The sequence below is a fragment of the Salmo salar genome, chromosome 28, assembly GCF_965601325.2.
Source record: "Salmo salar chromosome 28, fSalSal1, whole genome shotgun sequence".
Classification (NCBI taxonomy): Eukaryota; Metazoa; Chordata; class Actinopteri; order Salmoniformes; family Salmonidae; genus Salmo; species Salmo salar.
This window is the reverse complement of record NC_138318.1, coordinates 26,114,466-26,140,000: the sequence shown is the minus strand read 5'-3', so window position 1 is coordinate 26,140,000 and position 25,535 is coordinate 26,114,466. Positions and strand designations below refer to the sequence as shown.

At 43.0% G+C, this 25,535-nt stretch overlaps 1 protein-coding gene across 22 annotated transcripts in view; it reads left to right on the top strand.

The window, feature by feature from the left end:
• The window catches only part of LOC106589744 (neurexin-1a), a 517,413-nt gene that overhangs the window by 350,639 nt on the left and 141,239 nt on the right, over positions 1–25,535 (top strand). The window lies entirely within an intron of this gene.

The window sequence follows — 25,535 nt, the reverse complement described above, 5'->3', positions numbered from 1 at the left end:
ACACACACACACACACACACACACACACACACACACACACACACACACACACACACACACACACACACACACCGACACACACACACACACACACACACACACACACACACACACACACACACACACACACCCGACCATGTAAGCTCCCACACGATTGTGCCGCCTGGTCTCATACACTAGACGTAATAAAGTAAAGGTAAATCAGGACACTCAAATGAGTATGATATGTTACGTTAGGTATGGATACATAAGACAGAAGTTTAGTGTGGTTGGTTGGGGTGGATGGGTAGACGTACTGTATAACCAAACGTTAAGCAACCAAAAGATTGCGTGTTCAAATCGCATCGCAGACAACTTTTGCATTTAGCTAATTAGCAAGTTTGTAACTACTTACTACATTTTAGCTACTGTACATTGCAACTACTTAGTATGTTAGCTAACCCCTCCCCTAATCCTGTAACGTAACTCCTAACCTTAACCCTAACCTGAACCCTTAACCCCTAACCCTAACCCCTAGCCTAGCTAACGTTATCCACAACAAATTGGAACTCATAACATATCATACGTTTTGCTTATTCGTAACATATAGTTTGAATTGCAATTCAAATCAAAAACAATGGTATTGGTCACATACACATATTTTGCAGATCTTATCAAAAGTGCAGCAAAATGCTAATGTTTGCAATAATACCTAACAATGATAATGATAATGGCGGCAGAGGAGATGGCTGCCGTTTTACAGGCTCAAAACCAATGTGCTATTGTATGTGTTTTTTTGCGTTATTTGTAACTTATTTTGTACATAATGTTTCTGCCACCGTCTCTTATGACTGAAAAGAGCTTCTGGATATATGACAGTGATTACTCACCTCGTACTGGAAGAAGATTTTTTCTTTAACGTGTCGGATGCGAAGGATTTACCTCAGACACCGGACAAGGCAATCCTGGACAATCCGTGTCATTTGCATGAAAAAGAGAGGGATATATAGGGGACGTAAAGTACCAGTCAAAAGTTTGGACACACCTACTCATTCAAGGGTTTTTCTTTATTTATACTATTAACTACATTGTAGAATAATAGTGAAGACATCACAACTATTAAATAACACATATGTAATCATGTAGTAACCAAAAAAGTGTTAAACAAATCAAAATATATTTTTATTTTTGATTCTTCAAAGTAGCCACTCTTTGCCTTGATGATAGCTTTGCACACTCTTGACATTCTCTTAACTAGCTTCACCAGGGATTATTTTTCAACAGTCTTGGAGTTCCCACATATGCTGAGCACTTGTTGGCTGCTTTTCCTTCACTCTGCGGTCCAACTTAGCCCAAACCATCTCAATTGGTTTGAAGTCGGGTGATTGTGGGAGCCAGGTCATCTGATGCAGCACTCCATCACTCTCCTTCTTGGTCAAATAGCCCTTACACAGCCTGGAGGTGTGTTGGGTCATTTTCCTGTTGAAAAACAAATGATAGTCCCACTAAGCACAAACCAGATGAGATGGCGTATCGCTACAGAATGCTGCTGTAGCCATCACACCACCTCCTCCATGGTTCACGGTGGGAACCACACATGCGGAGATCATCCGTTCACCTACTATCCATCTCAAAAGACATGGCGGTTGAAACCAAAAATCTAAAAAAAAATTGGACTCATCAGACCAAAGGACAGATTTCCACCGGTCTAATGTCCATTGTTCGTGTTTCTTGGCTCAATTAAGTCTCTTTTTCTTGTTGGTGTCCTTTAGTACCGTGCTTCTACACCTGCATTGCTTGCTGTTTGGGGTTTTAGGCTGGGTTTCTGTACAGCACTTTGAGATATCAGCTGATGTAAGAAGGGCTATATAAATTGATTTGATTTTTATTTGATTTAGTAGGGGTTTCTTTGCAGCAATTTGACCATGAAGGCCGGATTCACGCAGTCTCCTCTGTACAGTTGATGTTGAGATGTGTCTGTTACTTGAACTCTGTGAAACATTTATTTGGGCTGCAATCTCACGTGCCGTTAACTCTAATGAACTTATCCTCTGCAGCAGAGGTAACTCTGGGTCTTTCTTTCCTGTGGTGGTCCTCATGAGAGCCAGTTTCATCATAGCTCTTGATGCTTTTTGCGCCTGCATTTGAAGAAACTTTCAAAGATTTTAACATGTTCTGCATTGACTGACCTTCATGTCTTAAAGTAATGATGGACTGTCATTTCTCTTTGCTTATTTGAGCTGTTCTTACCATAATATGGACTTGGTATTTTACCAAATATGGCTATCTTCTGTATACCACCCCTTTCTTGTCACAACACAACTGTTTGGCTCAAACGCATTAAGAAGGAAAGAAACTCCACAAATTAATTATTAAATCAAATCCAATCAAATCAAATGTTATTGGTCACATACACATGGTTAGCAGATGTTAATGCAAGTGTAGCGAAATGCTTGTGCTTCTAGTTCCGACCATGCAGTAATATCTAAAAAGTAATCTAACAATTTCACAACTACCTTATATCAAATCAAATCAAATCACACAAGTGTAAAGGAATGAATAAGAATATATACATATCAATATATGGATGAGCGATGGCCGAACGGCATAGGCAAGATGCAGTAGATGGTATAGAGTACAGTATATCCATATGAGATGAGTAATGTAGGGTATGTAAACATTATATAAAGTGGCATTATTTAAAGTGACTAGTGATACATTTATTACATCCAATTTTGAATTATTAAGTGGCTAGAGATTTGAGTCAGTATGTTGGCAGTAGCCAGTCAATGTTAGTGATGGTTGTTTAACAGTCTGATGGCCTTGAGATAGAAGCTGTTTTTCAGTCTCTCAGTCCCAGCTTTGATGCATACAGCCCGACAGGATGCTCTCGATTGTGCATCTGTTAAAGAGTGTTTTTAGTGACAAGCCAAATTTCTTCAGCCTCCTGAGGTTGAAGAGGCGCTGTTGCGCCTTCTTCACAACGCTGTCTGTGTGGGTGGACCATTTCAGTTTGTCCGTGATGTGTACACCGAGGAACTTGAAACTTTCCACTTTCTCCACTACTGTCCCGTCGATGTGGATAGGGGTTTCTCCCTCTGCTGTTTCCTGAAGTTCACGATCATCTCCTTTGTTTTGTTGACTTTGAGTGTGAGGTTATTTTCCTGACATCACACACTGTAGGCCATCTCGTCGTTGTTGGTAATCAAGCCTACCACTGTAGTGTCGTCTGCAAACTTGATGATTGAGTTGGAGGCATGCATGGCCATGCAGTCATGGGTGAACAGGGAGTACTCGAGAGGGCTGAGAACGCACCCTTGTGGGGCCCCAGTGTTGAGGATCAGCGGGGTGGAGATGTTGTTTCCTACCCTCACCACCTGGGGGCATCCCATCAGAAAGTCCAGGACCCAGTTGCACAGGGCGGGGTCGAGACCCAGGGTCTCGAGCTTAATGACGAGTTTGGAGGGTACTATGGTGTTGAATGCTGAGCTGAAGTCAATGAACAGCATTCTTATATAGGTATTCCTCTTGTCCAGATGGGTTAGGGCAGTGTGCAGTGTGATTGTGATTGCGTCGTCTGTGAACCTATTGGGGCGGGTCTAGGGTGTCAGGTAGGGTGGAGGTGATATGATCCTTGACTAGTCAAAGCACTTCATGATGACGGAAGTTAGTGATATGGGGCGATAGTTGTTTAACTCAGTTACCTTAGCTTTCTTGAAGTCCTTGATGTTTTCTCTTCTGTCTCCTGAAGTCGTCAATCACCTCCTTTGTTTTGTTGACGTTAAGAAAGAGGTTATTTTCCTGGCACCACTCCACCAGGGCCCTAACCTTCTCCCTGTAGGCCATCTCGTCGTTGTTGGTAATCAAGCCTACCACTGTAGTGTCGTCTGCAAACTTGATGATTGAGTTCGAGATGTGCATGGCCACACAGTCATGGGTGAACAGGGAGTACAGGAAGGGGATGAGCATGCACCCTTGAGGGGCCCCTGTGTTCAGGATCAGCATGGCAGAGGTGATGTTGCCTACCTTCACCACCTGGGGTCAGCCTATCAGGAAGTCCAGGACCCGGTTCCACAGGGCGGAGTTCAGACCCAGGGCTCTGAGCTTAGTGATGAACTTATAATAATCTCAATTTGAACATATCATACCAAATGGATGATGGACATCCAGAAATGAATACATACCATACGAAGCTTAACATATCATACTAATTGGAGTGTCTCGGATTTACTTTTACTATGTTATGTCTACCCCTGAGTCCAGGTTGGATTGTGCTGCCTACATGCTCACAAGCACACTCAGTTCATAGACTACTTTAACATACATGAACACCAACTATTGTTTACACACAGGCACATCCAATATAAAATGAACTCACTCATTCCCTCTCCATGCTCGCATCCAATATTTATCATGCAGTATTTTTACATCCTAACATTGATGAAGACGCACACACCAGACTTAGGTTCAAATAAGCTGTGCTTGATTGAGATTGCCTGTCATAATGTAACTAATAAAGTAGTACAGGTATGCTACTAAAGGTTTGCTACTAAAGGTTTGCTACTGAAGGTATGCTATTAAAGGTATGCTACTAAAGGTTTGCTACTAAAGGTATGCTGCTAAAGGTATGCTGCTAAAGGTATGCTGCTAAATGTATGCTACTAAAGGTATGCTACTAAAGGTATGCTGCTAAATGTATGCTACTAAAGGTATGCTACTAAAGGTATGCTGCTAAAGGTATGCTACTGAAGGTATGCTGCTAAAGGTACGCTACTAAAGGTATGCTGCTAAAGGTATGCTGCTAAAGGTACGCTACTAAAGGTACGCTACTAAAGGTACGCTTCTAAAGGTACGCTACTGAAGGTATGCTGCTAAAGGTATGCTACTGAAGGTATGCTATTAAAGGTATGCTGCTAAAGGTTTGCTACGAAAAGTATGCTGCTAAAGGTATGCTACTGAAGGTATGCTATTAAAGGTTTGCTGCTAAAGGTTTGCTGCTAAAGGTTTGCTACTAAAGGTATGCTACTAAAGCTATGCTACTAAAGGTATGCTTCTAAAGGTATGCTGCTCAAGGTATGCTACTCAAGGTATACTAATGCTAATGGCATACTGCTCGTATACACATCTCCCCACCTCTGCGGTCCGCTGCACAGGGATACAGGCCAGCTTGGCTGTGGTATCCAGATGGGTCTATAATACAGAACATTCATCACTGTGGCAGTGGTACTGGCCCGCTCTGCTTTGGCTGTATCCCAATCACACATCCATTCAGAGAAAGAGAGAGAGAGAGAGAGAGAGAGAGAAAGGGAGAGAGAGCGTTATAAATCAGGACTGGTCTAAGATCAGCACTACAGCAGATGGAGCAGCCATGTCACTTAAGATCCACTGCGAAATTAGATAAGCAGGACGTCTGGAGATGAACGCTATTACCAACACTGAATGCTATTACCATCAAGTAGTGTTCAATCCTATCCCAAACCTTAACCATTCAGAATTAATGGTTAACATCTTTACTTTTATGGACAAGGGCTTGGACATATGATTCTGCAGTGAGACTGTGAGAGCATGTTGGATGGAGAGAGATGCTTTGACTCACATTCACCCACCATCTGGTTTTTAATGAACCTGGATCCTGTTCTTTAGGAATCAAATGGTATACTGACATAGGGAGGGATTTCTATTGAAAAACATTTTAAAACATGCCCATCCTAATGAACACAACCCTAGACTCAACCAATGTCTAACAATTATCAATATGATACAGTATGAAAGTAGTACTCCATATTTAAAAATGGCTAGCCATGCCATATATACAGTATGTATCTGCAGTTATGGTCAGGTATAGCATTTTCTTTGGAGATTGTGTGGAAGTTTTCACATTATGAATGTGTATAGCGATGAGTTGACGCACGTTATAGCTAGGCTAATTGGATCCCAATAACATCGGGCAATATATTCAATCCTTGTTAAATCTTTAAGTCCTTCCCTGGATAATTTTAAAGCTCATGAAAGCTAGATATTGGTCTATGTTGGTACAGGTATTTATGTTGGTCAGATATGTATCTATGTTGGTACAGGTTTTTATGTTAGTCAGATATGTATCTATGTTGGTCAGATATGTATCTATGTTGGTACAGATATGTTTTTATGTTGGTACAGATATGTATCAATGTTGGTATTGATATGTATCTATGTTGGTCAGATATGTATCTATGTGGGTACAGATATTTATGTTAGTCAGATATGTATCTATGTTGGTCAGATATGTATCTATGTTGGTACAGATATGTATCTATGTTGGTACAGATATTTATCTATGTTGGTACAGATATGTATCGATGGTACAGATATGTATCTATGTTGGTCAGATATGTATCTATGTTGGTACAGATATGTATCTATGGTACAGATATGTATCTATGTTTGTACAGCTATGCATCTATGTTTGTACAGCTATGCATCTATGTTTGTACAGCTATGTATATATGTTGTTACAGGTATTTATGTTGGTCAGATATGCATCTATGTTGGTATAGATATGTCTCTGTGGTACAGATATGTGTCTATGTTGGTACAATGGAGATCGGTGTTCTAGTTGAGGACCTTGATTCGGCTTGTGGAGACTTCTGGTAATCAGAGATATAGCTAGCCGTAACTGTCAAGGCAGAGACCTAGGGTTTAAGATGTCCTTAAGCTGTGTGTGTGTGTGTCTGTCTGTCCGTGTGCAAACCTGTGTGTGTGTGTGTACGTGCATGTGTACGTGTGTGTGTGTGTGTGTGTGTGTGTGTGTGTGTGTGTGTGTGTGTGTGTGTGTGTGTGTGTGTGTGTGTGTGTGTGTGTGTGTGTGTGTGTGTGTGTGTGTGTGTGTGTGTGGGAGTGAGTGTCAGTGGGTTTAAATCCTTCAATAAACTCATCACAGGCCTCATAAAGAAAGCTGACATTTACAGCAAGGCGCCACGGGTCAAGGAGACTGAGCTGAAGACATCACTAGAGGAAAGAACATTTACCGGAGAGAAGGAAGGAGGGAGGGTGCGAAAGAGAGGGAGGCAGGGTGGGAGGGGGGGGAAGAGATGGGTGGGGTGAGATGAGAGGGAGGTGGTATACAGTATAGGTGAGATGAGAGGGAGGTAGTATACAGTATAGGTGGGGTGAGATGAGAGGGAGGTGGTATACAGTATAGGTGGGGTGAGATGAGAGGGAGGTGGTATACAGTATAGGTGGGGTGAGATGAGAGGGAGGTGGTATACAGTATAGGTGGGGTGAGATGAGAGGGAGGTGGTATACAGTATAGGTGGGGTGAGATGAGAGGGAGGTGGTATACAGTATAAGTGGGGTGAGATGAGAGGGAGGTGGTATACAGTATAGGTGGGGTGAGATGAGAGGGAGGTGGTATACAGTATAGGTGGGGTGAGATGAGAGGGAGGTGGTATACAGTATAAGTGGGGTGAGATGAGAGGGAGGTGGTATACAGTATAGGTGGGGTGAGATGAGAGAGAGGTGGTATACAGTATAGGTGGGGTGAGATGAGAGGGAGGTGGTATACAGTATAGGTGGGGTGAGATGAGAGGGAGGTGGTATACAGTATAGGTGGGGTGAGATGAGAGGGAGGTGGTATACAGTATAGGTGGGGTGAGATGAGAGGGAGGTGGTATACAGTATAGGTGGGGTGAGATGAGAGGGAGGTGGTATACAGTATAGGTGGGGTGAGATGAGAGGGAGGTGGTATACAGTATAGGTGGGGTGAGATGAGAGGGAGGTGGTATACAGTATAGGTGGGGTGAGATGAGAGGGAGGTGGTATACAGTATAGGTGGGGTGAGATGAGAGGGAGGTGGTATACAGTATAGGTGGGGTGAGATGAGAGGGAGGTGGTATACAGTATAGGTGGGGTGAGATGAGAGGGAGGTGGTATACAGTATAGGTGGGGTGAGATGAGAGGGAGGTGGTATACAGTATAGGTGGGGTGAGATGAGAGGGAGGTGGTATACAGTATAGGTGGGGTGAGATGAGAGGGAGGTGGTATACAGTATAGGTGGGGTGAGATGAGAGGGAGGTGGTATACAGTATAGGTGGGGTGAGATGAGAGGGAGGTGGGGGTGGATAGAAAGAGCAAGGCAGACACTATTTTTCAATTTGCAGTTAAACTAGATGCATATCACAGTCCAGTAGAGAGGGCCAGACACCAGTGGCTGGTAAGGTGTGTGTGTGTTTGTGTGGGTCGGACAGACAGACAGACAGACAGACAGACAGACAGACAGACAGACAGACAGACAGACAGACAGACAGACAGACAGACAGACAGACAGACAGACAGACGCCTGGTGCTCCAAAACTAATTAAAAGTCCCAGAGTGGGACCAGAGCGTATGTCTCTCCCCGACCCACACGCTGTACGGACACACACACACACACACACACACACACACACACACACACACACACACACACACACACACACACACACACACACACACACTGTACCATGTCCTCATTAGCAGGAACAATGCCAGCAGGCCCAGCCGTTGTTTCCCGAAGCTTTCCCTGAAACGTGCGTCTATAGACCAAAAATACTGTGTGCAGACCTGGGTACAAATAATATTTGAAATATTTGTAATCATTTTAGCGTATGTTTAAGCCTTCCTGTAGTGTCAGATGGGCAGGTTTTGCAGTTTTTGGTTCAGTCAAGCCCATCTAAGGTATTTGAAATGATTTGAATACTATTTGGACCCATGTCTGACTCTACATGTATTCCTCCACACCGAGACAGCAGCCTTGTTCTGAGAACATATCCGATGGTTAACATGGACCTTAAGAATCCTGTTGTTTAGGTATGGTGATGTTAAATAGGTATATAATAAGGTGACGTGGAGGGAAAGAAGCCTTTGGTGTGTTAAGGTGCTGGGCTGTACTCTTTGATAAAGCTGGTCCTTTTGGGATAAAAGGAGGTTTCCTGGTTGGCTGTAGTCTTTGATTGAGCCAGCAGTTGGTGGTTTAGGGATAAAATGAAGTTGCCAGATTGGTTGTAGTCTTTGATGAAGCAGGCATCATCTGGTTTAAGGATGGAAGTTGGTTACCAGATTGGCTGCTGACCCTTGTGGGGTTCATTATGTCTTTGATGGAATAATAGAGTCTGGTTAGGCGGAACTAACTGGCAACACGTCCCATGGCAAACTCTCCTGTCTTGTCTGGAGGTGTGTGTGTGTGTGTGTGTGTGTGTGTGTGTGTGTGTGTGTGTGTGTGTGTGTGTGTGTGTGTGTGTGTGTGTGTGTGTGTGTGTGTGTGTGTGTGTGTGTGTGTGTGTGTGTGTGTGTGTGTGTGTGTGTGTGTGTGTGTGCGCAACAACTCAGAGTGCAGCAGTAAGGGTCTGGCAGTCGGTAATGGAAATGTCATCCCCCAGATAACAGACGGCCTGGTGGGGATAAGAGGGGAGGTTATGGGGATATAGAGAGAGAGACGGGGAGAACTGGGAGAGATGGGGAGAGGGGATAGAAGGAGGAGGAGAGGGGAGGCTATGGGGAGACAGAAAGAGAGAGAGCGACGGGGAGATGTAGAGACGGGGAGAGGAGAGAGAGAGAATGAGGAGGAGGAGAGGGAGAAAGAGAGAGACGGAAGAGATTGAGAAAGCGAGAGAGATAGAGACGAGAGAGGAAGAGGATATGTAGAGAGAGAAAGAAGGCTTTACAACATTCAGTCAGTGATGTCTTCTTGTGAGCAGACTATCTCAACAACATTCACTAAGTGCTGTCTTTTAGAGAGAGAGAGAGAGAGAGAGAGAGAGAGAGAGAGAGAGAGAGAGAAGCTGAATGATGAAAGCCTCTATCAAAGAAGAGTAGAGGCTTTACAACACTCACACAGTGCTGTCTTCCTATGAGCAGACTTCCTCAACAACACTCACACAGTGCTGTCTTCCTATGAGCAGACTTCCTCTACAACACTCACTTAGTGCTGTCTTCCTATGAGCAGACTTCCTCAACAACACTCACACAGTGCTGTCTTCCTATGAGCAGACTTCCTCAACAACACTCACTTAGTGCTGTCTTCCTATGAGCAGGCTTCCTCAACAACACTCACTTAGTGCTGTCTTCCTGTGAGCAGGCTTCCTCAACAACACTCACTTAGTGCTGTCTTCCTGTGAGCAGACTTCCTCAACAACACTCACTTAGTGCTGTCTTCCTGTGAGCAGACTTCCTCAACAACACTCACTAGTGCTGTCTTCCTGTGAGCAGACTTCCTCAACAACACTCACTTAGTGCTCTCTTCCTATAAACAGACTTCCTCAACAACACTCACTTAGTGCTGTCTTCCTGTGAGCAGACTTCCTCAACAACACTCACTTAGTGCTGTCTTCCTGTGAGCAGACTTCCTCTACAACACTCACTTAGTGCTGTCTTCCTGTGAGCAGACTTCCTCAACAACACTCACTTTGTGCTGTCTTCCTGTGAGCAGACTTCCTCAACAACACTCACTTAGTGCTGTCTTCCTATAAACAGACTTCCTCAACAACACTCACTTAGTGCTCTCTTTCTATAAACAGACTTCCTCAACAACACTCACTTAGTGCTGTCTTCCTGTGAGCAGACTTCCTCAACAACACTCACTTAGTGCTGTCTTCCTGTGAGCAGACTTCCTCAACAACACTCACTTAGTGGTCTTCCTGTGAGCAGACTTCCTCAACAACACTCACTAGTGCTGTCTTCCTGTGAGCAGACTTCCTCAACAACACTCACTTAGTGCTGTCTTCCTGTGAGCAGACTTCCTCAACAACACTCACTTAGTGCTCTCTTCCTATAAACAGACTTCCTCAACAACACTCACTTAGTGCTGTCTTCCTATAAACAGGCTTCCTCAACAACACTCACTTAGTGCTGTCTTCCTGTGAGCAGACTTCCTCAACAACACTCACTTAGTGCTGTCTTCCTGTGAGCATACTTCCTCTACAACACTCACTTAGTGCTGTCTTCCTGTGAGCAGACTTCCTCAACAACACTCACTTAGTGCTGTCTTCCTGTGAGCAGACTACCAGGGCAATGCAATCCACAGAAAGACTCCTGGTCTGTCCCGTTGGACTTTAGGGTCATGTTTTGGAGAGATGGACATTGTTGGCTTCAGGATCAAATATCCTCCTGCACTGTAACACCATTTATCTTATCATTATATTATCTCTCCTGTTTCATTTGTCCAAACCATGCCATCTATTTTTACTCTGGCGTATTACTTCAGTGTCTTGCTGGAAGAACCCTGCCCACTATGCCTATGCCCATTCGCTAACATAATCCCCTGTGACTTCACTAACAGTGAGATAACTGTGATAATTGGCTGGAAAAAGTACAGAACGATTGGAATGTATAAAAAGCTCTATTTTAGGTAATCTCTTCTACTATTTTTGTTTTTCTCCCTGTCTCCCCCCACTGAGAAAACACCACTTGCTTTTCAATTTTATTTTCACACTTCTTTGTTCCAGTCCTTTATTTCTGTCTCACTCATGCCATTAGCGGCAAGAGGAGGAGAGGACAGGAGAGGAGTGGCAAGGAGAGGAGAGGCAAGGAGACGATAGGATAGGAGAGCCGAGGAGAGGAGAGGAAAGGTGAGGAGAGGAGAGGAGAGAAGAAAGGAGATGAGAGAAAAGGAGAGGAGAAGAACGGCGAGTAGAGGAGAGGAGAGAAGAAAGGAGATGAGAGAAAAGGAGAGGAGAAGAACGGCGAGGAGAGGAGAGGAGAGGAGAGGAGAGGAGAGGAGAGGAGAGGAGAGGAGAGGAGAGGAGAGGAGAGGAGAGGAGAGGAGAGGAGAGGAGAGGAGGATTAGAAAGGAGAGTAGAGAAAATGAGTGGAAAGGATATGAGAAGAGATGAGAGGAAAGGATAGGAAAGGATAGAAGAGAAACAGAGCAGAACAGAGAGGAATAAGTAGAGGAGCGGAAATGAGAGGAGATAAGCGGAGAGGAGAGGAGAGGAAATGAGAGTAGAGGACAGGAATGGAGCAGAACGAAGAGGAGAAGAGAGGAGAGGAAATGAGAGTAGAGGAGCAGAGAGGAGAGGAAATTAGAGGAAAGGATGGGAATGGAGCAGAACGGAGAGGAGAGGATAGGAGAAAAGAGCAGAGGAAAGGAACATAGAGAAGAGGCAAAGAGTAGAGGGGAGGCTGTTTTATATATTTGTATTATCAAATGAAAGCCATTCCCTCTCTATCACCTCTCTGCAACAAAATAATGTTAGAGGCCAAAACAGAGAGTGGGAATGATTATGGTAATGTCTTCTGCATAAACAACGCCTAATGCCCATTTCTCACATGTGGCTAATATTATTATCTTTATTAATACCAGCCATTCATTCCACTTCCAACCTAAGAATGAAGTGTGCAGTCATTTTCTAAACAGGCAGGGTTATTTTCTGCTTAGGTTTTTTCCTCATTCTCCCCTTTTCTCTCTCTCTCTCGTTCTCACTCTCGCTCTCTTTCTCTCTCTGTCTCCTTTTCTCCCTCTCTTTCTCTTTCTCTTTCCATACATGTAGAATGTAGGAGTATTGTTGAGTGTATTTACACATTTGCATATTTATTGCCAGAGTATGCATGCATAACGCTGCCAAATAAACAGTGCTCCCTCAAGTGTGCAAGCGGGTGAGCCAGGAGTGTGTGTGTGTGTGTGTGTGTGTGTGTGTGTGTGTGTGTGTGTGTGTGTGTGTGTGTGTGTGTGCGTGTGTGTGTGCGTGCGTGTGTGTGTGCGTGTGTACAGGAGTGTGTACCGGCATCCCAAATGGCACCCTATTAGCTATAAAGTGCGCTATACTGTATGCACTACTACATATGGAATACGGTGCCATTTGGGATGCATCCAGTGGTTTTAAACAAACCTTCATTCAGGTAGACAGACATCTTATATGACGTCTTGTTGTCCTTCCAGTGGTTTTAAACAAACCTTCATTCAGGTAGACAGACATCTTATATGACGTCTTGTTGTCCTTCCAGTGGATTGTGAAATTACTGCTGTCACCATGTCCCGTTTGAAGAGCTCATCTTTGAAGACAGTAATTACAGCTCTCTCACTTTGGTACAATGCTATTTTCTGCTATTTTCTGCATGTTAGACACTCAATTCACCCAAAACTGCCATTCTCAGTTGCAGAAAACTGCCATTCTCAGTTGCAGAAAACTGCCATTCACATAAACAGATACAGCCTTAATGGCCCCCATCAAAAGTAGTGCATTGTCCCTTTAACAGGCAGCTCAACCGGAATTTAGAATTTTGTTTGGCATACTCTGTCATCTCAACCACAGTAAAATGATCATGTGGTTTTCATGATTGGACTCCTGTATTTTTTTAAACATACTGTACATTCAAAGATGGTTGAAAACCAGTAAGAGAACGTTAGCAATATCAAACCTCATTAATCAGACATTTTCAATACTAATTGTGTATAAATGGGAAATTACAAGATTGTAAAATGTTGACCTCTAATGATGAAATTATTCAAACGTTTTTTGGAACTCTTGAAAAATATGCTCTACCAGGTAGTAAGTTTTAACATGCTATTTAGTCATAGCAAGTTATTATGGACAATGGAGAAATATTACTAAGACATTTTTTGGTCTGTGCAAATAGAAACATATTTTCATACTGATATCAGTATTTGCTGTCTACCTGTTATTTTCCATGTGTTTCACAATATTATTCAGTACATGTCAATTGACAGGTATTATGAGCATATAAATAGTAAAGATGTTAATTTACATATATTTGAGTATTCACATTTTGAATATGAATTATTTGATACACAATTGCATATTTTATTCATATTTGATATAGGTCCTCATTTAAGTAGGCCTGTCTTCCATTATAACTGAAGCAGACTTAATTATCATTTATGTTATTTTTCATGATTTAAAAGTCAAATTACAATACACCATTTGTTTACCCTAGTTGGGCAACTCAACCGGCTGGTTGAGATGTTTGCGATGCATTATCTATAAAATTTGAAGTCATGCAAATATGTATTTTTGAATGTATGGCCTATATTAAGGCTAAATAAACATGGATTTTCTGGACAATATTTTTTGTTATATGTATTTATTGGTGTGCCAGTTAAAGGGTTACAGTATATAGGGAATAGGGTGTCATTTGGGATGCAATACTTATTTTATTGCCCTGTTGGAAGCTAAATGCAACTTTCCTTTGACTTTTTTTGTCTGTTTTTGTCATGTTTACAGATTCTCTTTGATAGTTTCTCATCTTGCTGTCGAGCTGACAGTTTTCCTCTCAGAGTAGATTCAGGGAGACTGAGGAGACAGGGAGCAGAAGAGAGTTGATTTCACTTAGACGCACAAACACACACACACACACACACACACACACACACACACACACACACACTACACACACACAGAGAGAGAGAGAAATAGGAGTCAAGAGAGTAGGAAGAGGAGTTATTTATTCAAAGGGAATAAAAATGGTAGCTTGTCATGTTCCCCTGTCTACCACCTTTCATTCACCTCAAAACTCTCTCATCCTCCTGGCATATTGTGTAATAGGACTTGGTATACAAAAAGTTGGGGTTAAAAAGTGTTGGTCTGGGAGTCTCTCTCTCTCTCTCTCTCTCTCTCTCTCTTTGTTTCCCCATGCATCCTGAGGTGCGTTGCTGACTGTGCTTCACACACACACACACACACACACACACACACACACACACACACACACACACACACACACACACACACACACACACACACACTAACAAGAGAGGAGAGAGAGCTGGTGGGTGTGAGACATCCATTAGAAGACAGCTACATTCTTTGATTTGTTCGGCAGATTCACAAAATGTCAGGTCCAGCTCTCCCCAGGGTCTTTGATGTCGGGGGGGGGGGGGGGGGGGGTGATAGAGGAAGAGAGAGAGAGAGAAGGTAGTGGGATAGAACGTGGGGGAGGGAGAGGAAGGGAGAGAGGTGGTTGTGTTTTTTGCTAACAAAGTACAAATTGTCACTTCAGAGTCTGTACATAGATTGTATGTGGTGTCATTTTGTCTGAGTTTGTGGGGAGTTAGAGAACCTTTAGTTCAGACAGGTCTGATAGACTTAGTTCACTCTAGGTCAGATAGACATACACACAGACAGAAATGGGCACATAAATAGACACAGACACAGAATCTACGCACCAACACACACACCCACGCATACAACACAAATCTGTCCAAGCCATTTCGTTCCAATACCCCCCTGTGTGTAATAACTGTATACATTCAGTGAATAACATAACATTCCGTTGGTACTTCCTCCTTCTGTGGTTCTACAGTTGGCAGTAATAAAATGGCAAGCCTCTTCCGTCCCAGCAGCAGTATTTACAGACTGCAAATTGGGTCTGGATGGGGATGGCGATGATAGTGGAAAACAATAGGCTATTTAGTCAGTATGCTATTACCAGAGGAGGCATTTTCTATCACTGCTTTGTGTGTTTCAAGCATTCTCCCGATCAGATTGCATTGTGCTGTTATGCATTTAGAGGCTGATTTTGTCTGTGTGTATGTCCCGTGTGTGTGTTCTCTTTGTCTCTCTGTGTGTGTGTTCTCTTTGTCTCTCTGTGTGTGTGTGTGTGTGTGTGTGTGTGTGTGTGTGTGTGTGTGTGTGTGTGTGTGTGTGTGTGTGTGTGTGTGTGTGTGTGTGTGTGTGTGTGTGTGTGTGTGTGTGTGTGTGTGTGTGTGTGTGTCTCTGTGTGCATAAGTGGATGCTATACCAATGGTGAGTGTGTGAGCCAGAGTTTTGCATGGGTGTCTACTCTACACATTGTAGAGTTGGTGTGCTTCGCTTCCTAAGAGAGAGAACGAGAGGTCAAAGAGCTGGAATAAGGATGTGGACATATGAATAATGAACAGGCGATCGCCAAGCCAGACCTCCTGCATGCAAGCCTAATAAAATGCTTCCAGACTGTGTGCTGGAGCTTGACATGTTATGGTCAGAGCAAATCAAAGCCCATTCTACCAAACACTAATCCATGAGATGGCTCAATAGGCTTTTTATATCCGTGTGTGTGTGTGTGTGTGTGTGTGTGTGTGTGTGTGTGTGTGTGTGTGCGTGTGCGTGCGTGCATGTGCACATGCGTGTCTGTGTGTGTGTGTGCACTCATGCATATGTTTGTCCAATCCATGGGTGTTTAAATGTGAACTGTGTCTACCATGCATATGCACACATTTCCATACTACTTGGCTATGTAGTGGCTTCATCATGGGTAATGGAAAACAGAACAATTGCAGGGAATAGGGTGCTATTTGGGACGTGACCTAGAAGGCTGTGTAAAACATATTATACAGGAACCTATAACAGTTAGCTGAATAGCTGAATAAACTGGTAAGTATACAGGCAGATTCTATGTCAGGGATGAATAGTTTCCAAAGCCAGCTGGCTAAAGAAACACTTTTTCTTCTGCATCTAATAAAATATTCACCTATTTTTACACTTGCACTTGTTGAATTGCTTAGCAACGGACGTAAGAATAATCCGCCATACATGCATACATAATGTAGGAGTTGCCGCTAGCTATCCTATCAAAAGAAATTCAATGACCCAGTGATCTGGTTATAGCCATCCTATGATCCAGTGGAGAGAGAGCTTTGTCAGATTGTGTCACGGACCACTGCCTCTCTCTTCCAGTGTCAGCCATGGCAGTCAGGGACAGATGGAAGAGTCAAATGATTGTGTTTTTTCTCCACAACTCTTACCTAGTTTTGTGTTTGATGGATGTGTGTTGGTTGCTCCTTCAGACCCATAACAGCAAACCTGCACGTCATTGAGTAGGTGATACTGTCCAACACTGACCGCTGTCTTCACTCATAGTCATAGAGACATTTTTGGTTCCAGTTAGAACCCTTTTGTGTTCTATTTAGGACCTGGAACCAAACATGGTTTTTCAAAGGTTCTATGGGGACAGCCGAAGAACCCTTTCAGGTTCTAGATATCACCGTTCTTTCTAAGAGTGTATGGTGGTATGAAAACAGCTTTGTGTCAGTCGGTCTCCATCCCAAATGGCGTCCTATACATTTTATAGGGCGCTAATTTTAAACCATTATTTTGGTGGTGGACGTCACACTCTGTGGTGTCCTGTATCATCTTACTCCCAGAGATGATATGATAGCAGTGTGGTGCCAGCTAGGCAGAGTAATGGTCTGTGTGTTAATATGTTGCTGTAAGTGCTAAGACGGCTGATTCCTTCACCATCTAAGAGACTTTAGACACACACGAACACATACACATATACACACACACACACACACACACACACACCGCACACACGCGAATGCACACACACACACATATGTTTGTTTTACTATCCTTGAAGTAATTGATTCCCATTAAAAATAATATTTTTCCTAACCCCTAACTCAAACCATAACCATAACCCTAACCCTAACCTTAAATCCATAACCTATCCGTAACCCTAACCTTAACCCCAACCCCTAATTCCTAAACCTAACTCCTAACCTTAACCCTAACCTTAACCCCTAATCCTAATTCCTAAACCTAACCCCTAACCATACTTCTAACCCTACCCCTAAACCTAACCCCTAACCATACTTCTAACCCTACCCCTAAACCTAACCCCTAACCATACTTCTAACCCTACCCCTAAACCTAACCCCTAAGCCTAAAATAGTATTTTTCCTTGTGGGGACCGGCGAAATGTCCCCACTTTTCCAAATTGTCCTTGTTTTACTATCCTGATCAGGAATTCTGGTCGCCGCAAGGATAGTAAAACCAAAAAAACACACACATATTACGAGGGACCATTAGCAGAGAAATTATCCACCACCCACCAGTACAATTCAGCTTGGTAAACAAGCTGTCTGGACTACTGTAATTATCCTATCATTCAGTTAGCATTGCACAGACAGCAGCTACTGGAAATGACTTACATTACATTACAATATGTGTCAGCCATATAGTATGGCTGACAAAATTAAGAAAAAAACAAACCTATACAAACCAACTGGCTCTCACAGTCTCACATCAGAAATAGACATTAATTCATGTTTCTATAATGTCCAATTGTGTTTATGGTTAAGTTTAGGCATTAACTCCAAATGCTCAAGGTTAGGCATTAACTCTGAATGGTTAAGGTAAAAGTTAAGGTTTGGGTTAGACAGATTTTTTTCTCCAAAAACAACTTTTTATTGCTGGATTTAAACTTATAACCTTTGGAATCAGAGGCAGATGCTTATGCACATCCACCATCACCGTCCACAACGTCCTAGCAAAACAGAAACGTACTTGAAGGTAACAGCCCCAAGTGACCGGTTTCCACGTCATCTCCTGACGTTCGCAGACATGAATGGACGTTGAATACTGACTTGTATCATGGGTGACCTGACTGATACAAACAGTAATACACAGATACAATGCTATAACAGAAACACACAAACACACGCACACACACACCACTAGTGGTAACAAGCAGAGAGAGCAGAGAGAGAGTGAGGATATGTACCTAGTCAATGGTAGGCTTCGAGGGGACTCCTGTGGTAGGTACACCTATAGCTCATCTCTTGGCAGTAGTACTGCAGACTACTTCATCACTGACCTTAACCCAGAGTCTCTCACAGAGCATTTACAGTCAGCCCACTGACACCCCTATCAGATCACAGCAAAATCACAGTCTATTTGAACAGGGCAATACTCAGTTATGAGGCATCAAAGTCAAAGGAACTGAATAATATTAAGAAATGCTATAGATGGAAGGAATGTAGGGTGGAAACCTACAAAAAAACAATTAGGCAACAACAAATTCAATCCCTTTTAGGCAACTTCCTGGACAAAATGTTTCACTGTAATAGTGAAGGTGTAAATTTGGCAGTAGAAAACCTAAACATTATATTTGACCTCTCAGCTTCCCTATCAAACCTAAAAATGTCAAACAGAAAACCTAAGAAAATTAACGTCAATGACAAATGGTTTGATGAAGAATGTAAAAACCTAAGAAAGAAATTGAGAAACCTGACCAACCAAAAACATAGAGACCCAGAAAAGCTGAATCTACGCCTTCACTATGGTGAATCACTAAAACAATACAGAAATACACTACGGAAAAAGTGAAACGTTAGGACACACTTACTCATTCACCGGTTTTTCTTTATTTTTACTATTTAATAGTGAAGTCATCAAAACTATGAAATTACACATGTAGAAACATGTAGCAAGGAAAAAAAGTGTTAAACAAATCAAAGCCAGCCTTTGCCTTGATGACAGCTTTGCACACTCTTGGCATTCTCTCAACAAGCTTCACCTGTAATGATTTTTCCAACGGTCTTGAAGGAGTTCGCACATATGCTGAGCACTTGTTGGCTGCTTTTCCTTCACTCTGCGGTCCAACTAATCCCAAACCATCTCATTTGGGTAGAGGTCGGGTGATTGTGGAGGCCAAAAGTGGAATCAAATTTGACCCCAATAACTACCGTGGGATATGCGTCAACAGCAACCTTGGGAAAATCTTTTGCATTGTCATTAACAGCAGACTCGTATATTTCCTCAGTGAAAACAATGTACTGAGCAAATGTCAAATTGGCTTTTTACCAAATTACAGTACGACAGACCACTTACTCACCCTGCACAACCTAATTGTAAAGAAACAAACCAAAACCATGACAAAGTGTTCTCATGCTTTATTGATTTCAAAAATGCTTTTGACTCAATTTGGCATGAGGGTCTGCTATAAAAATTGATGGAAAGGTTTGTTGGTAGGAAACATGTACACAAACAACAAGTGTGCGGTTAAAAACACACATTTCTTTCCACAGGGCCTTGGAGAATTCACAAAATGGGACAAACACCAAATTGAGACTGCATGCAGAATGCTGCACAAATATCCTCTGTGTACAACGTAAAACACCAAATAATGCATGCAGAGCAGAATTAGGCCGATACCCGCTAAGTATCAAAATCTAGAAAAGTGCCTTTATATTCTACAACCACCTAAAAGGAAGTTAATCCCAAACCTTCCATAACAAAGCCATCACCTACAGAGAGATTAACCTGGAGAAGAGTCTTCTAAGCAAGCTAGTCCTGGGGCTCAGTTCACGAACACAGACCCCACAGAACCCCAGGACAGCAACACAATTAGACCCAACCAAATCATAAGAAATCAAAAAGATAATTACTTGACACATTGGAAAGAATGAACAAAACAACTGAGCAAACTGGAATGCTATTTGGCCCTAAACAGAGAGTACACAGTGGCAGAATACCTAACCACATTGACTCACCCAAACTTAAGGAAAGCTTTGACTATGTACAGACTCAGTGAGCATAGCCTTGCTATTGAGAAAGGCCGCCATAGCCAGACCTGGCTCTCAAGAGAAGACGGTCTATGTGCACACTGCCCACAAAATGATGTCGAAACTGAACTGCACTTCATAACCTCCTGCCAAATGTATGACCATATTAGAGACACATATTTCCCTCAGATTACACAGACCCACAAAGAATTTGAAACAAACCCAATTTTGATAAACTCCCATATCTATTGGGTGAAATACCACAGTGTGCCATCACTGCAGCAAGATTTGTGACCTGTTGCCACAAGAAAAGGGCAACCAGTGAAGAACAAACACTAATGTAAATACAACCCATATTTATGTTGATTTATTTTCCCTTTTTCTACTTTTTGCCCTTAACATGACATTTGAAATGTCTTTATTATTTTGGAACTTTTGTGAGTGTAATGTTTACTGTTCATTTTTGTTTATTACCTATTTCACTTGCTTTGGAAATGTAAACATATGTTTACCATGCCAATAAAGACCTTCAGTTGAAATTGAGAGAGAGAGAGAGAGAGAGAGAGATGGAGAATAGAGAATGGAGAATGGAGAATACAGAAGACAGAGCAATGGAAACAGACCGAGAAAGATTAGAGGGACAAACCCGGGACTAACCTGGTGCTTATATTGTCCTGTCAGAATGATACACATCAAAGTGTGTGTGTGTGTATTTGGGGGGGATCTTTATCATAGGAGAAACCTTACACGGCACGTCCATGTCTTGTGGTCCAACAGGGCTCCCAATACACCCTGGGTTAGTCAGAGAGCAGAGGGAGAGAATAGACGCAGAGAGAGATTATTATTATTATTCCTTTTCACTGACAGGCAGCTTTACTGCACCCGGAACACAGATTATATCACTTGCTTTTGCTCACATTCTCTCTTTATCTCTCTCTCCCTCTCTCTCTCAGCCTCCCTTTTTCTCATCATCTGAAAGCTAGAAAGAGTTGTTTTGGCCTTTGCTGTAGAAAGTGCATAAAAGACAGATGGTGTATCTAGAGTTATTTGGGGCTACTAAGGCAGAACTGGGAGGTCTGTGAGGACTCAACGTAGCCTAAGGCAAGGACACAAAATGGATCCCAATCTGTATCTTAAATGCGTATCAAATTCCTCAAAAATCTGTATCTTAAATTAATATCAAACCTTCTTCTTCTTCTTTTTATGATTTCTTCAGTTTTGCTGTAATCTGTGAGCAAGAATTAATCAAGTCTAAGTCAGTATCAGAGCCGATTTACACTATTGCTGTGAAGAAACCTTATTTAGAAGACAGTGGCATTAAACAGACAATCTGTAAGTGCCTGGTCTATGGACATATAACAATCTTTCCTATCTCATGGCACAAAAGCCTGTAGTTAGGTTTTGCGTTTTGATCCTTTACAAAGCCTTCTCTCTTTAGAATCTCCCCAGTGTCTGTCGAGTTCTGTACTTCCGTAGTTGCCTGTTCCGTGTCCCAGCATGTGCAGCATTGAGTGTTCCGTGTTCCAGCATGTGCAGCATTGAGTGTTCCGTGCTGAGGCCAGCTGGGGCCATAGAAGGTAGCACTGTAGTGGTGTTATGGAGGGGGCAGCTGGGGTAGAAGTCTCTAAAGCCCCACAGCAAGACACAAACCTGTCCAGACAGCAATAAATACAGCCATTCTGTTACTGCTGTCCTCCCTGAGTGTTGGTGTGTGGACACAAGATAATCATAGTGTGTGTGAGGGTGAGTGTGGGCTATCAGGGAGATGGAAAAAGAGAATTTGATCAAGTCAAATGTTATTTGTCACGTGCCGAATACAACAGGTGTAGACCTTACCGTGAAATGCTTACTTACAAACCCTTAGCCAACAATACAGTTTAAGATAATAAGAGATTTAAGAAAATATTGACTAAATATTTTTTTTAACACAATAAAACAACAGTAGCAAAGCTATATACAGGGTATACAATGTGCGGGGGTACAGGTTTGTCAAGGTAGCTGAGGTAATATGTAGGTAGGGGTAAAGTGACTATGCATAGAAGGATAGACAATGAAAAGGGAACTTGAGGAAAAGAGAGAAATGGAGAGGAAGCAAGAAAGAGAAGGAAAGAGAGAAAGGGAGTTGAAGAGAGAGTGTGTGGGAGAGAGAGAGAGAGTGTGAGAGAGAGAGAGAGAGAGAGAGAGAGAGAGAGAGAGAGAGAGAGAGAGAGAGAGAGAGAGAGAGAGAGAGAGAGAGAGAGAGAGAGAGAGAGAGAGAGAGAGAGAGAGAGAGAGAGAGAGAGAGAGAGAGAGAGAGAGAGGAAGAGAGAGAGAGAGAGAGAGAGAGAGAGAGAGAGAGAGAGAGAGAGCCAGCCTAGCTAGCCAGCTAGGCAGTCTAGGCATAGATACAGTATATGTTGTCTGGAGAAGTTAATCAAATTGAAGCTGTGTTATGATTAATAAAGAAAGGGGCTGTAGAACACAATAGATGTAGTGAATCTCCCTGGCAAAGCGAGAGGCAGAAGAGTCTGGTGAGAGAGCACCCATGGGAGGGTGCTGTAATCTAAAGCACTCTTCTCCCTAACACTCCCCAGCATAGCACTGCACCAGCGCTGAGAAAGAGAAAGGAGAGAGATATGGGGAAAGGCAAAGAAAACGAATAAATAGTGGCATTGAAATGACTTATTTTTTTAAGTGAGATGGGAGAATGAACGTGTATAAGTGGATGCAGTAAGGAGGAGAAGAGATGGAGAGAAGGAGAGAGGAAGAGGGAGAAAAACAGAACAGATGGTAGAGCTGAGCACTTTTTCAACAAGCGATGTGGGGTCATTTGGTGCTACAGTGGTGTCATGCCCTCCCAGGTCCCTAGTGGCTGCAGTGCATAAACCAAGACGTGATTGATTAGCTCAGGAGACACACATCGTTATACAGACACACACACACACACCCAAGCAAATGCCCAGGAGGATAACATAACAGTCCTCTTCCTGCTTGCAGTAGGTTGAAGGTAATGAAATATGCATAGGGACGGAGGGATGGAGAGAGGGATGAAGGAAGAGGTGATGGAGGGAGAGAGGGAGGGATGGAGGGAAGGGTGGGACAAACTGCTGATCTGACAGAAGTTAACACACTTGACACATGACAACCCCCAGATACATAAAAGACTATTAGCTGTATTACTACAGTATGTAAGGTGTTGCTGTGAAGTTAAGGGTTTTTGTTTGGGTTGGGCAGCTGGCAGGCTATGTTCTGACCAACAAACTCACAGACTTTTTCATTTTCATCATTAGGTCCACATCAAGGGATAACTTTTATTCCTTACTCATGAATGGGTAATGACATCCTCTTCAAATTTCCTCTAAAATATATCTTGTGTTGTTTTTAGTGATTTGTTATCCTTCTCCCTTCTCATTTGCTTTCTGTCCACGTGCTTCGCTATTACAGCAGTCTATCTGTGATGGGTGGGGAAATAGACCAGCTGCACTGAACAGTGTTTTGGTCAATTATTTCCTTTTAAGTAGACCCTCTCTCCTCTAACATCAAAACAACTGTGACGTTTTCTGAAAGAGTGATACAGGATATTGTTACTTCTATTTTCTCCTCTTTTCTCTTCCTCTCTCTTGCTCCCTGAAAGGGTTCTTGAGGAAAAACAAGTATTCTCTCGTCTTACCTGCGGTTGATGGGCTCCTGGCTTCAGTCTCCTCTTGCTTTCCTAACTGGTCTGGAGATACAGACTGGGAAAAGGAAGTGGAGAACGCAACTGGAGAACCCCAGTGAAAGGCAGATTGAATGGCGGGGTCTCTGCGAGGTGTGGCTGTGGCAGCTGTTAATTTTCTGCTTGAGTTGGCCCTGGAGAAGCCATGATGAATGTCCCTCTATGTGTGTGTGTGTGTGTGTGTGTGTGTGTGTGTGTGTGTGTGTGTGTGTGTGTGTGTGTGTGTGTGTGTGTCTGTGTGCACGTGTGTGTGCACGTGTGCGTATGTTGTGCGTGTCTTACAAGGATTCAATGTGTACATTACAAATTCAAAAATATTTATTTCAAAATCAATTACAAAATCATTGATTCCATTTAGATGTAATTTCTGGTGGCAATAAAATCACTCCATACTGTAGTAAAGGTTGTAGTAGTTGCCCCGGTAACGTAGGCCAGGGTATCTGTGGCAGTTTAGAGTACATGAGTATGAAATTGGGTAGAAGCTATTGGAAAGACTGAATGTTATCTCTAAGCAGACAAACATGGTAGCATTGTGGTGATGACATGATGTATCCCCAAATGGACTGGCTACCTAGTGATGAGGTGGTATGAGCTTTTTGCTTTGATGCAACTGGAGCAGTAGTGTTCTCTCGTCCTCATTTCCTTCTCTTTATCTATTTTCTCTTTCTCTCTATTCTCTGTCTTTCTCTCTCGCTCCCTACCCCTGTACCTCTCCTTCACTTCTCTCCTCTCCCCTTCCCTCTTCTCTTCTCCTCTACTCCCCTTCTCCTCCTCTACTCCCCTTCCCTCCTCTCCTTTCTTCCTCTCCTCTCCCCTTCCCTCCTCTTCCCTTCCTTTCTCTCCTCTACTCACCTCCTCCCCTTCCCTTCTCCCCTCCCCTTCGCTCCTCCCCTCCCCTTGCCTCCTCTCCAATTCTCTCCTCCCCTTCCCTCCTCTCCTTTCTCCCTCTCCTCTTCCTTCCTCTCAACTTCCCTCCCCTCCTCCCCATCCCACCTCCCCTCCCCTTGCCTCCTCTCCCCTTCCCTCCTCTCCTTTCCCCTTCTCCTCTCCCCTTCCCTCCTTTCCCCTCCCCTCCCCTCCTCTCCTCCACTCCTCTCAATCTCCACTCCCTCCCTGTGTGTGTCAGATACCAGGGCTACAGATGAATACTGCTTTGGCAGCTCATGATTTTGGTTGCGTTCCAAATGGCACCCTGTTCCCTATTGGACACCCTATGAGCCCCTGGTCAAAAGTAGTGCACTATATAGAATAGGGGATAAGGTGCCATTTGGGACACAGACTTTATATTATTAAAACTGTCCGGCCTCAGCCCGGCTGTATTTCCTGGTCTGGTGTGATAGTGGTGGCAGCTGGGATTGCCCAGTTATCGCTGAATGGGCTGTCTATATCATACGAATACTTGAGTGAAAAATCAATTCCCTTCTATCAGTGGGAAGGTGTGTGTGTGTGTGCGTGTGTTAACTAAAGATAGTGAACATTGAGTGATTGAACTCCCTGGAAGTCTGTTTTTAATCTCCTTGCATGTTTTTAGAGGATTGTGGGTAATTTTCTGACTTTATGATTATTTTACTCAATGTTGAAGAAATAAAAACTGTACCATGAGGTGTAATGGATCATGATGAA